This window comes from Procambarus clarkii, unplaced genomic scaffold (genome assembly GCF_040958095.1).
Source record: "Procambarus clarkii isolate CNS0578487 unplaced genomic scaffold, FALCON_Pclarkii_2.0 HiC_scaffold_157, whole genome shotgun sequence".
Classification (NCBI taxonomy): Eukaryota; Metazoa; Arthropoda; class Malacostraca; order Decapoda; family Cambaridae; genus Procambarus; species Procambarus clarkii.
The window spans coordinates 660,063-674,947 of record NW_027189190.1 but is presented as its reverse complement, the minus strand read 5'-3'; the positions used below and the strand labels follow the sequence as shown (position 1 = coordinate 674,947).

Here is a 14,885-nt window from a genome sequence, read left to right as displayed (position 1 = left end):
TTAATACATACATAGACACACACACTTGTACACATTTTAGTGTAACAAGCAAGGCAAATAGTTCTGTCTGATGGGTAGAGGCAACTGCACTTGCAGCTGCACCCGTGTGGCGGTGTAGGAAACCATCAATGTATATGATTTGAGAGAGAGAATGATCTGTGGACAGAGCATCAATATGGCGTAAGGTATTGGGCTTTGCCTCAAGATGAAGCATAATAAAGAACCCGAATATCAGGAGAAAAAATTACATTAAAAACTGTCCACATGATACATATATATAATCATGTTTTAAACATTTTAATTGTATTATTTGCATATATATATATAATTAGGAAGTAATGTTTATCTGGGTAAGTTGTCAGCTTTTATGAACTAATAGCTAGTGCGGCTTGTATATGGGGTACATCCGGTCTCTTACCCTCGACTGCGGCGGTAACTTTATGGTCAGGAAGCCAAAAATATTTATAGTTCAAGTTCAAGTATGTTTATTGAGACAAGAAAAAAATACATCTCAAAGGGATAGAGTAACTTAGGCTATTTCTACCCCCTCTACTTCAAGTCCCTCAAGGGGCGCACAAATTCAGTAAGTACAAATAGACAATTAACATTACAAGAATCCCATTTAACATTGCAGGTTAATATAGTAAGTACAGCATACAATTGTTACACTCTTGGGGCAAAATTTTTGTAGCTCCTAAGTATACTGTCTATCATACCATTATCACACATACAAACAATTTGATGTGGTACATTACTTATTTCCTTATTTCTATAGTTATCAATAAGTTGACACTATAATACATAATGTTCTAAGGTGTGGGCGTGCGGCATACTACATAATTTACACTCCTTATCTTTTTCACTGACATCAACTCCGTATTGCCAGATATATTTGTATCCTAATCTTAATCTCATGTAAATTGAATCCTTCCAAGTTGACTTTCCTTTATCATAGGTGAAGGACGAGTTTGTATTTATTACTGAATAATTCTTAAGTGTGTTACTACTATCCACTATTGCCATTCTTTTTATCATTTCTTCATCTTCATTTCCTCTTATTAATGTTATATATACATGTACACATAATCATACATACATGTACAATAATACATACATGTTGATTGGCTTGTGTGCAGGCCTTCACACTCCCTGAGCGAGCCATCAAGTAACTATAAAAAGGCATATATCTTCACTTTCACTTCAGTTATATTTATACCAAAGTATTAACATGCAGCTTATATGTCTTTCTGATGACATAAAAAACTTCGTTTTTTATAATATATAGATTCAATTAACATTGATTTTCAAAAGGTCATAGTTCCCATCGAAAGGGAGAGCGTCGGCCAAGAAGCCTTGTTTAAAATATGAATATTTTTCCTCTCTAATAAGGTATAATCTCTGTGATGCATTAACACAAACTATTTTATATCTGCCTTTCTGATAACATATATAAATATAATCTTTATTTGTGAATATTTGTTAATTAAGCAATATATCAGAGAGCGTGTAGGGTTCGGTGTTCTATGAACGAAAAGGACTGGAGTAGTTTAAATAGCGAACGCATACCAACGAATAACGCTAGTATCTATATAACAAATTTATTGTCATGTGGAATTGATTTAACTTCCAGACACTTTTTTTTAATAAATATTAAATATTTTGTGGCTGTTTATGAAAAATATTATTATAAATACACATTCTACTTGTTAATATTACCAATTAAATTTGCGACAATTTGAGCCATGAAATACGACGACTGGATCACTGTGTACAGGAGGCTGTTATGGCAGCAAACACTCTCCAGGCGACCATATATCTTGGATAAGTCGCTCCACACAATTGTCGCTTGGACCGTCGACTTCCTATGGCGTCACCTCTCACATATTTACGTCTCATTTCGTTATGAAATTAGATTATTTCAGAGAAAAAATAGGTTTGATCATGTTCTACGTGTAGCACCAACATTATAGTAAGTAAATATACCATATTTCTTCATTACTTACGTAATGCTAATACGTTTTGGGTAGTTTTGGCCTGATTTGGGATGATTGGGGTAATTCTATGGACCCGCTGGGAAGGTTTGTTATTGTTGACGCAGGGAGGTTCGGTACTCCCCCCGGTAGCCCCTAAGGGGGAGACAGCCGCATTATTCCTGTTGCTAGCTTGGCTGGTTGGGTTCATCCTGATAGGTGTGCTATCATTCTTTACGGCCTTGCCGAGCTTAGAATTGTTTGGCATGGTAGCAGCAGAGATGTACGCAGGCAGATGGGGTAGACTCGTTAATTACGTAGGTAAACAACAAATGTAACATTTGTTTACTACAATGTCGGTGCTGGCTGTAGAAGTTGAAAAAACATTGTTTTACTTCGAAATATACTAATTTTATAAGAAAATTCGACGTAAATAGGAGGCAGTAGAGCTCCGATAAGCCAGCGCTAAATCTTTAATATGAAGAATGTTGCTGCTCTCTGATTGGCCAAACGAAACACAGTAGTGACCTCTATCGGCACGCAGGTGAACCAACAATTTTCTTCCTAAGTATACCTTATTGAATCGCACCTAAGCATCTTCTTAGGGCGCACTTAGGAACCTTCGTAGCAAACCCACTTACGAAGAAATACACAGAGCTTCCTGAATCTAGGTCCAGGTATCTATTGACTGCTAGGTGAACAGGGGCATCAGGCTGAAAGTAAATTTGCAGCCCATTTCTTTCCACCTCCACCGGGGATCGAACCCAGAACCTCAGGACTACGAATCCCGAGTGCTGTCCACTCAGCTGTCAGGCCCGTAAGGAGCTGATCAGTATTTAAATGGCAGATTTATCCAAATTCCTAAGTGCCCAATCCCCCACAATCTTGAGAGATCAAATTAGAATCTACAACAAGTAATGAGGCATGTACTATGTGCTTACCTCTACTAATGGAGTTGTGCCTTGCCATATTTCTCTTCATAATGGGTAAAATTGGTGATAATGGTATCAAACTTCTGTACTTCTCCATGCAATGGTAACTGGTAAATACAATGGTAACTGAAAAAATTCACAAGGGCCGTGACGAGGATTCGAACCTACGTCCGAGAAACAATGGTAACTGGTAAATACAGTGGTAAATGGTAACTGCTTTATATACTTTACTTAATAAAATTAAAATAGTGAGCTCCATAATTAAGTCTAGTTTGTTATAAACTGTTAGTTGTTCATTTGCTATGTAGAGCAATCAAGAGATTTCAATCTTCAATTTCAGTCAAGCGATTTCACTCTTTTCGACTTCAATCAAGAGATTTCACTCTTGATGCTCTGCTCTAAACAAAAAATGATGTTACATGATATAGGTATGAGAAGAAAAGTCTATTTTAGCATTTTGCATTGGCTTTTATATTTCATTTATGTATTATTTGTGTTGATTGCCATTATAATGTTAAAATTCTTTCTCATAAAGACTAGAAACCACTATTATCTGTGATTTGAATTTATTTTTAATTTGCTCATGTGTTTGCACTTTGGTAATTTGATCAGCTCGAAAGCTCGAGGAAAGGCAAGTTTAAGAAATGCAAGTTTAAGAAACGCAAGTTTAAGAAATGCAAGTTTAACCGAATTTACTTGCATGCATTTCTTTGAGTTGCCGTTTTTGGTTATACAGTATTTTCCCAGGGAGGACTTACCTTTGTATGTATGTTACCTCTTGACTGATGTCAAGGTCATTTCAGAACTCCAAGTAGGTTGAATAAATCACAAATAATAACTCTACTTCACACTTATCTTGTAGTTACCTTGCGTTGGTTTCGGGGCTTAGTGTCCCCCGCGGCCCGGTCCTCGACCAGGCCTCCTATACACCTACATACACATCTGGTGAGCTGTTGTATTAAAGCCTTATCTTGGTTCTCAGTTTATAATTAGTTTATACAGGTAATCATTTGAGAAAAGATCTGAATCGAACCAGTTTGTGTTTGAGGGTGTGAGGTAGTTTGTGTTTGTGTATATGTTGTGGGTTATCTGAAGAGTCCAAGGAGTTGACGACATCAGTCACGAGATGCTGCATAAGAAAGAAAGGCAGTACTGTTCTCTGGTACAACCAGACTTTGTGAACTTGATATTAAAGGTAGTATTATATTTGTCAGTGTAGTGTCTTGTAATATTATCACTGTCATATATGGAACAACAGGAATAAGTTCTGTCTCTTGTATTATAAGAAAGAGTTCAGGATGTATTCTTCATAAACCCATCACGAGGATACATGATTAGTGGCTGGAGGATATCTTATGTGGATGACCTGGTGAACAGTCAGTGCAATATCATCAACTAAAGTGTTCAATGTAATATCACCCTGGTATATGTGTGTTTAATCTCTACTCAATGCATTGACTGGAAAATATTTAATGAAAACACTATTATTGTGACTACACACAGAGATCACACTAACGTGATGCATCAAATGAACAAATCCAAGTTTGTGCCTCGGAGAGGCTACGGGATCCAGTAAGTTCAGTAGAACTTCGGTTTCAACCCTTTTACCCTGTCGTAGCTCAGTCGATTAAGGCAGTGTCTGGGATGCTCCCGGACGCAGGTTCGTATCCTCGTCATGGCCCATGCGGATTTGTTCACTATTATTGTGATATATCAGTAAGAAGACCAAGAGAAAGGATGTTGCATTACTCAGCTGGAGTGATCATGTCTGAGGGTGTTGTCAAGGTGTAATGTTTTAGATGTTTGAGCCTTCTGTATTTTACTCAGAAATGTGTTGTATTCAGAATTTTTGCTTTGCATTCAAATCAGATCTATACTGTATCCCATTTTATTTCTAAATCCAGATACGAATGCTCTGTTTTCACAGTGTAATGTTATTCAAATGGTTTTGGCTATAATATCAAAATGTGCAACTTATTGAACTCAAAATATCAAGGTTATTTGTGCTTTTGTAGTGACAGCATATTGTCAAAATATTTATTAGACTGGTTATGAGTGAAAGGTATTAGAAAGTGGAGACTGTGAGACCCTTTCCTTAGTATTAGGCCTCTATCTCTCTCAGGAAACTATGGAGTTGGGCTCTGGTTGTCAGTCTGGAGTGGCCTCTCCAGGGCGCAAAGCCTGGGTAGGTTGATGTGGAGGAGAAGCTGTTACCCATGCAGCAGGTCAATATGGAGAAGTTGTTATCCATGCAGCAGGTTGATATGGAGGAGAAGCTGTTACCCATGCAGCAGGTCAATATGGAGAAGCTGTTACCCATGCAGCAGGTCGATATGGAGGAGAAGCTGTTACCCCATGCAGCAGGTCAATATGGAGAAGCTGTTACCCATGCAGCAGGTTGATATGGAGGAGAAGCTGTTACCCATGCAGCAGGTCAATATGGAGAAGCTGTTACCCATACAGCAGGTTGATATGGAGAAGCTGTTACCCATGCAGCAGGTCAGGGATACTGTCTGCAGTCATCCATCTAGTTACTAGCCAGACCCAACACATCTTTAACCATCTAATAATGATGAATAAGCAATGTACTCATCATTCATTGTGCCACCTAGTGTCCTTGCCAGAAAATTCTAGGAAAAATAGGCACTATATGTTTAATTATGTGATAAATCTTTCAAGAAATTAACAAATAATTAAATCCAGTCCATTACATTCAGTATTCATCTCAGACTTAAAGTCTTAAGCTTTTCTAAATATTTATATTAAACTTCCATTAGAATTCTTAAACTTCCATTAGAATTAAAGTATAATATTATAATTTTGTTTTCCACATATACATAATAACATTCATCTCAAAGGATTATGCCTATAAAAGGCTTTAAATAGTTTTGAAATTAACTCGTAAGGCTGCTGCTATATCCGGTCCTTATTTTACAACATTGTTTCTTTACTGAGCGCTCAAAGGCTGAGGTAGAGATGTGTTAGAAGATGTTTAGTTGCTCTTCATGAGCTGTTGTTGACATTGGCACATCAACCCATCGTTCATCAAATATTATGTGACTTGATTTATACTTGTTAGAGATGTGTGTCCAGTTTGCTCATTATTCTGAAAAAAATAGTTAAGTATAGACAATGTAGCCTAATGACAGTGATCACTAAGGATCACTGTTTAAATAGTGGGCATTTAGTTCCCATTATTTTCTATTTTTTTTTTAAGGCCTATTTTTTGTGGAGATGAAGAGGGTGGTGGTGGTGAGTATTTAGTTTGGAGTTGAAAGTCCTCTTAATTTACTGTTAGCAGAAGTGATATTAAATCATTTTTTATACAAATTTGTATTACCTAATGTATAGTAATCGCGAGTCTTTTAACTGAAAATAAAACGGTTTTGTGACTTGCATACAGAACCGATTCCGCGTAACCTCCTCCTCTCCACAGAGCCATTTTGGTTATTTTCACCACCAGGGCCACTAGAAGCCCACCGGTGCTCTGTGTTTTGTTGTGTTGCCAAATCTATGTTGCTCTGCGGTGAAACCAAATGAATGATTAGATTCAACATGGCTATCATATCCATTTATATAATAGATGCTGCTGTGAATTTGTCACTGTTAGGTGCATACAAGTTGTGCTGTAATGTCTAATGGGTGTGAGCAGAGGTGTATCCTGCCTCATTTAAATTAATTTATGAGAAGGAGAGAGAGTTGTGAGTTCTTTCAGTATTAGATGCAAAATTGGAATGGAAATTGAATCACAAGAGTATTTCTGACGCACATAATATATATATTAGGAGCTTTAACCATTTTTAAATGTCATTTGTATCCTCATTTTTTTCTGTAATTGAAAAGCCTAAATTTGGCGTATCGAGATACATTTTTTCTAGATTGAATAAGACAGCTAATGCAACTACCATAATTTTGTTTTGTGATATATGGATAAAATGCAGTTTGTAAAATTCCCTTTATTATTTATGTAGTGAGGTTACATGTTTAGTCTTTACACATAATTTATATACAGCACCTCCAAAACTACATAATGTTTGTTCATGCTATGTTCACTGGATTTTAAAAACAGAATTTGATCAATTTCTGTGATATTAGGACTTTACTTTAATGTATAATTAAGAATTAAGTAATTAATTCTTGAATTAAGACATTGTGGTGGCTCAAAAGCTCATCACATATTACTAAGCAAATATTGTGAATTTGTAGAGTGTGGAGAATTGCTTGAATTTTGAATGCAGGAAAGATATTGCATTTTTGAATCGTTTACATATATTGCATAACACATTTTTCCCTTAGAGGCTATTGTACTGCTGTAATGTGCAGAAGCCATATGTATTTCAGTAATTCTGTATTCTGTCAATTGTTAGGAAAATATCAGATTCCTATTTAAGATTAAGGAGCAGTGATATAAAATGGATATAAAAGTCCATTTATAGGGTTTCTTTACCTAGCAAAACTTACTTCTTTCATCATGAACTTTTTTGGTGATTACGATACTGGCAACATAAGAGCTTTTCATATGTAAGTGATGATTATCCACACATCTTTACGCTGCAGTATATATATATGCGTGAATCAGCCTTACCGCATTGTACTTTATATCACATCATCCATCCTTAAACCTTATTTGTATTAAAAATGGGAAACAGCACCAAAAGGCAGGTATTGCTGTCATCAGATGTTTAGACTTTGCTTAAAGGTGCCGTGACCTTCACATGGCCGACTGGATGAATACATCTCTTTACCTCTTGATATCCTTGCAGTTATATATTTGTTATATGTCATTAAGCGCACCTCTGCTTTACCAGACACAAAAAATATAAAATATTTGCGTATAAAAAGTGTTCACAACTCGTTCTTAAGCAGCCACTCACATAGACACACCATATGGAAGCTGTAACGGCCAAAACTGTCTCGAGTTTTACATTATAACGGGAAAGGATCATCAAGGCAAATTTGGATGGGACCTTCGACAAGCCACTGGCTTCCTGTCCTCATCGAGCTCACTAGGGTTAGTGGCCCTTGGGTAAATTAGGTAAATGCACGATACAAAAATACCCCCCAAAACTGAGCAGTTCTAATCCTAAATAGACGCTAGCTGAAAATTCCTAATAGAAAATAACCTTACTTCAAAACAGGGGGAGATAAAAAGTATAGATTGTGTCATATTACCATTATTTTTAAGTAGCATCATAGTACCACAGTTGTTAAGCAAGGTAAGGCTGTATACAAGGCCTGCATAGGTCAGGGTTTTTTCACTTACAACTGTGGCTTTGGAAATGCTGCTTCAATACAAGTTTAAGCAAAGAAATAAATCTGAAATAACAATAATTCTGTTATTCTGAAATAACAATAATTCTGTTATTCTGAAATAACAATAATTCTGTTATTCTGAAATAACAATAATTCTGTTATTCTGAAATAACAATAATTCTGTTATTCTGAAATAACAAAAGTGTTCAACTGAGACACTAAATACAAAGCATGGCAGCCATAATGAAAACAGAAGAGCGCGTGCTGTAAAAAGCGAGAATTGTCCATAACTATAAATTATATATATATATATATGCCAAATGGAAGTAATGAGAATACAAATACAATAAGAAAATGGAACTATGTGAGTAGTTGTAATATTTTATAAGGTGCTTCTTACAGGGCTGAGGTTTGGTACATGTGGTACAGCTTTGTGTATTCTCATATTAGCAAACTGAATTACAGTGTATATGCTGTGAGCAGTGTAAACTAAAATAATTCACTGTGCTAATCAGTGATGTAGGTGTATCAGCTGTATGCTATGGTTGTATAAAGGTAATATTTACCAATCTGTAGTAAACAAATATAAGTATTAAATTATGCTTTTTTTTATGCAGTGTGGATATACAAGCAGATGTGTCGGGCTGAGAATAGACTACTGTAGGGGTGACAGCTGGCAATATACTGTATGACAGGGGTGACAGCTGTCTGAATATACTGCATGACAGGGGTGACAGCTGTCTGAATATACTGCATGACAGGGGTGACAGCTGTCTGAATATACTGCATGACAGGGGTGACAGCTGGCTGAACATATACTGCATGACAGGGGTGACAGCTGTCTGAATATACTGCATGACAGGGGTGACAGCTGGTTAAATATACTGTGTGACAGCTGGTTGAATATACTGCATGACAGGGGTGACAGCTGGTTGAATATACTGCATGACAGGGGTGACAGCTGGGTGAATATACTGTAATGTAGGGGTGACAGCTGGTCGAATATACTGCATGACAGAGGTGACAGCTGTCTGAATATACTGCATGACAGGGTTGACAGCTGTCTGAATATACTGTACTGTACTGCATTTGAAGACTCAGCAATCCTCCAAATTATCAATATTTAACAGTATATAATTTACGCACAAATTTGAGAGAAAGTAATATAGTTTTGACCTGTTCATAGAGAATAGTTATTTGCTGCATATGTTAATACGTTAGGAAATTAAAATCTGAAATTGACGTGAAAAAAAATAGCCAAGAGCAAATATCCTATTGTAGTAGAACTCTTAATTGTAATTATTTAACAGCATTTCTCTGTTAAAATTTGAGTTACTGTAATGAGATTGAGACTAAAGGAATCTCATAGTAAATGTATCAAACTACTGTGTAAGATTTTGTCTATCAATTGAGTGTCTTTTGTGCCCATGATTTGCTAACTGATCCATAACACAGGTTATGGGTTTAAATTATATTAAGTGATTTTAATTTCCAAATTTTTAGGCAAAATATCTTGTGATTTTCTTGTAGTACTTATCATGAATACAGTTAATGAACCTGTAATAACTTCTGTATGTAGTTATCTCTATACTTACGAATCTGTCTATACTGACGAATCTGTATTCCGAAGCTGTCTTAGTGTATAAGTCTCCTTCTCACTATTTCAACACCCAATCCAGTTCCTTTTGTGTTTCTAAAATGATTTTAATTGAAAATTTCCATGATCAATTTAAAATATTTTTTTTTTCATGAACTTAATTTTAAAATATAAAATTACTTTAGGCTGTTTTTCCAGGTACTATTTACTATGTGATTCTATCCTTTTAAGTTTGATAATATTTTATCTTTTGGAATTGTATGCGTGCTATTCCACGTTTTTTTAATTTTGTATGTTTAAGGACTTGTTGAATTAAGTCAATGAGTTTTAGGGATGAGACTTGACGTGAGTTATGTGGCAATGATATCGTCATGACAGGGTCTGCGTTGATATCATTATGGATATTATCTTGTGTCCAAATACCAGATGTGGTATTCGTCCGGCTAATACTCTTGCGCTTATTGAAGGATGAATCCACTAGCTTGTAGTCATTAGTATTTTATATGGTGTATAAAATGTTTAAAGCAAAATACACTTCGTTTCGCCATTGAATTTGACTCAGTACTGTATACTGTATGATTTAATTTAGTGTATCTCATTTCAGATTTACTGTCATTTATTTGTTTTAGTCCTGTTTGAGTCTTATGTTTTTCCATACATCATTAGTATGTTTGAGTCTATGTTTTTCCATACATCATTAATGGATGTGAGTTTACATTGCCTACATACATCATTAGTGTATTTAAATCTATGTTCCCCATCTCATAGCTCAGTTGGCTTCAGGGTTGACTCACAATCGGGGGATCCCGGGTTCGACTCCCGGGCAGTGAGAGAAATGGCTGGGCACATTTCATTTCAGCTAATGCCTGTGTTCACCTAGCAGTAAGTAGGTATCAGGGAGTCAGGCAGCTTGTTATGGGGGTTGCATCCTGGGAAGGGATCAGTAGTTCAACCTTGGGGGGGGGGGGGAGAAAGGACCTGAATACAAGCCTAAAGTGTGTATATATATACACAAGCTTCTTGTCCCCCATCAAAACGAATTAGTACCTCGTTTTATTTTGATTGAACACTATGCAGTATTGCAATTTTAGGATAAAATGCGATATTGATATGAGATTATTTTTTAAGATGATTTAGTTTTCATCTTTCATATGTGTATTTTCTCCTGGTGTTAATCAGAAACACTTTCTCATACACCTACACACACTGTCTTTTGCCAATAGAGTTGTAGAAGGCTGGATGAGCTTAGTGAGAAGGTGGTGGATGCCAAAAGCATTACAGTAGTAATTTCAATGTGTCGTATGACAAAGATTATAGGAAAGGCAGGAGAAGGTGAGCATAGCTCTCATCCTATACCTGCACTTAAGTAATAACACACACACATACACATAAACACACACACATTGTAGTTTCAAAGCGTTATATGACAAAGAGTGCTGGGAAGACGGGACACCACGAGCGTAGCTCTCATTCAGTAACTACCCTTAGGTAATTACTTAGGAAATTGTAATTACACATACACAGATAACTACGTACAAGATCTTTAGGGAAAGAGATAAGGTGCTTAAAGAAAACCTATTTTAACGAAAAAGAAGCAGGATAAGGGGACATCAGTGGAAACGAACTTACAATTGAGTCAAAGAGTTGTAATGAAGTTTTTGTTCCCTATATGAACGGTTGGCAAGTGGAATGCATTGAAGAGGTTGCTGAAGTCAATTCCATCCACAATAAATAAAAATAATTTGAAAACACTAATGTTAAGAGAAAGATACTCTAATTAGTATACCAAATATAATCAGCTAGAAGGCAGAACATGAAGAGCTAAATCTCACTGCTCTGTAGTCACTAATAGGCTAGCTCTGATAGGTAAGCATATGCACATATGTATATGTAAATGTGCAGTATTTCACTAACAAATACTTGCAAGTATGTACTCCAGACAACCATTGCGAAGCATCAGTCAACCATAGTAATAACCTTTTATACGTAACTACAATATTTATCTGCTCATACTATATCATAAATCCATACTCATATCACTAACGATGACAATAATTGTTTTAGGATACCTAACTAAATCTTGGATATTATCAGTGTCCTCAAAATTACAATATTTTAGATGAAAGTTTTGGAATGCCATTCATAATGTGATTAACTTGCAGAAACCAATTGAAAATTTATACAGTATTTTATTTATAAGATATATTTATTTTCACACTTAGCGTTATACGACAAAGAGTACTGGGAAGACAGGATACCACGAGCATAGCTCTCATCCTGTAACTACACTTAGGTAATTACACACATGCACACACACACACACAAGAGAAACACATTAATAACAATGTGGGAGATGCATATGCGTCGCTTTCCAACTTTAGACTCGCTTTCAATTGCATTGATGGTGAAATACTAAAGAATTCATGTATTTCACCATGAGTTTAAATGGTGAGTTCATGACTTCTTGTGAGGCCAAAATTAAAATATGTAGCAGTTGTATGGTGCTCATACCTCAAGAAGCACATCAATAAACTGGAAAAGGCACTAAGACATGCTACAAAATGGCTTCCAGAACTGAAAAACAAGAGCTACAAAGAGAGGATAGCTGCGTTAAATATGCCAAAGTGGGAAATTAGAAGAAAAAGTGGTTATATGATCACCACTTACAAAATAATAACAGGAATTGACAAAACTGACAAAGAGGAATTCCTGAAACCAGCAACTTAAATAATAAGAGGACACAGATGCAAGCTAAGGAAACAAAGGTACTAAAAAAATATATATTAGAAAGTCTTCTATTGCAAACAGAGTGGTAGACGGTTGGAACAAGTTAGATGAGAGAGTAGTGGAGGCCAAAACTGTTAGTAATTTCAAAAAGCGTTATACGACAAAGAGTACTGGGAAGACGGGACACCACGAGCGTAGCTCTCATCCGGTAACTACACTTAGGTAATTACACAAACATTATTTTGCCTTTAATCATTCTTCCATTTGCTATACATGACGGACTTCTTGCCACCAACTCGTATACTTTTCACCGAGTTTTCAAAGTCTCATCCACTATGGGAAATAGTGCCTTGTTAGTTTTAAGTTTTAGCGTCACTACTGCTTCACCTTACTCTATGTAAGCTTGTCTTCTTTATAAGGGGGATAGCTGAACACTTTCTTGTAAATAAAGTATTATTATATTTTATAGTAAAAGTTGTATTATTTGGATGATCCTTGATGTAATGTTTATATTTACAAATATTCATATGATTCCAATTTTTGTTTATAACAGAAATGTTATAAATGCTGAAATGCTGAAATTAATTATAAATGAGCATCATTATTACATATGGCTAAATCCCTTATAAATAAATAAAATAAAATGTTTATTCAGGTAAGGTACATACATACAAAAGATTTTACATAAATTGATCGATATATAGATGGAGCTAGTACATACAATGCCTAAAGCCACTATTACGCAAAGCGTTTCGGGCAGGAAAAACATTAATTACTAAAAACTTAATATTAATTGAGTATAAAGAATAAAATGTGTTGAGAACATATAAAAATAAAGATAAAAAAGGGGGAAACATGGCTGAAAAAGCAGCACAAATACAATTAGGTCGACAAACAGCGTTGTTTAAGAAAACAGACATGGGTTGACAATAGAGGGGTAAGGTAGGTTAGAGGGAATTTATTAGGTAGTGCTTCGTTTTTATCTTAAACTGGTTGAGAGAGGTACAGTCTTTAACATGGTTGGGAAGGTCATTCCACATTCTGGGTCCTTTGATTTGTAGAGCATTTCTAGTTTGATTAAGTCGTACTCTAGGAATATCAAAACTGAATTTATTTCTGGTGTGGTGCTCATGGGCTCTGTTACAACCTTTAATGAAGCTTTTGAGGTCAGGCTTGGCATTACAGTTCAGCGTTTTATATATGTATAATACACATGAGAGAATGTGCAGTGACTTAATATCTAACATATTCAGAGATTTGAGTAGGGGTACCGAGTGGTACCCCTCTTCTGGTCTTTTAATGAAAGACCAGAACAGTTAAAGACTATTGGCGGAAGACAAAATTATTTAGGATAAAAATCTCACACTTGTGCATATGGGAAGTTTATGTAAGGAATTTACACCAAGTCTTTCGCACTCTCCTGAGTGCTTTGTCAAAGTCTGAGTGTGTGGTGATGGCCAGACTTTCATCTTAATGTCTAATGAGGCTGTTATCCTGGGTCCAGTCCTCTTATCCTTCTTGACTGCCTGACAGAGACTATGGGATTTAAACCTCACATCGCTGGAAGACACAAAGTTAGAAGGGACATGATTACCATATACAACATTCTCAAGGGAATTGATATGGTAGATAAAGACAGGCTATTTAACTCAAGCTGCACATGCACCAGATATATATGTTCCTTAATGGAGCCCTGTTGCTTATGCATCGTTAAACGCCTAGAAAGAGATGTTGTTGTCTTGCCTATATACTGGTTTTTTTGGAGCTTACAGTCCCCAAGAGGGCATTTGAAGGCATAGACGACGTTGGTCTCTTTTAAAGCGTTCTGTTTTGTGTCTGGAGAGTTTCTCATGAGTAGGCTGGCCGTTTTTCTGGTTTTATAGTAAATCGTCAGTTGTATCCTCTGATTTTTGTCTGTAGGGATAACGTTTCTATTAACAATATCTTTCAGGACCCTTTCCTCCGTTTTATGAGCTGTGGAAAAGAAGTTCCTGTAAAATAGTCTAATAGGGGGTATAGGTGTTGAGTTAGTTGTCTCTTCAGAGGTTGCATGGGGTTTCACTTTCCTTCTTATGATGTATTCGACGAAACCATTGGAGAAGCCGTTGTTGACTAGGACCTGCCTTACCCTACAGAGTTCTTCGTCGACTTGCTTCCATTCTGAGCTGTGGCTGAGAGCACGGTCGACGTATGCGTTAACAACACTCCTCTTGTACCTGTCTGGGCAGTCGCTGTTGGCATTTAGGCACATTCCTATGCTCGTTTCCTTAGTGTAGACTGCAGTGTGGAAACCTCCGCTCTTTTCCATGACTGTTACATCTAGAAAGGGCAGCTTCCCATCCTTTTCCATCTCGTAAGTGAAACGCAGCACGGAACTCTGCTCAAACGCTTCCTTCAGCTCCTGCA

General features: G+C 36.3%; 1 long non-coding RNA gene across 1 annotated transcript; it reads left to right on the top strand.

Moving 5' to 3' along the window:
• Positions 1-3,804: 3,804 nt before the first annotated feature.
• Positions 3,805-12,953, top strand: LOC138361052 (uncharacterized). Its single transcript, XR_011226767.1, has 2 exons — positions 3,805-5,335; positions 5,402-12,953. It is a non-coding gene; the product is annotated as an uncharacterized lncRNA (long non-coding RNA).
• The last annotated feature ends 1,932 nt before the right edge of the window (positions 12,954-14,885 follow it).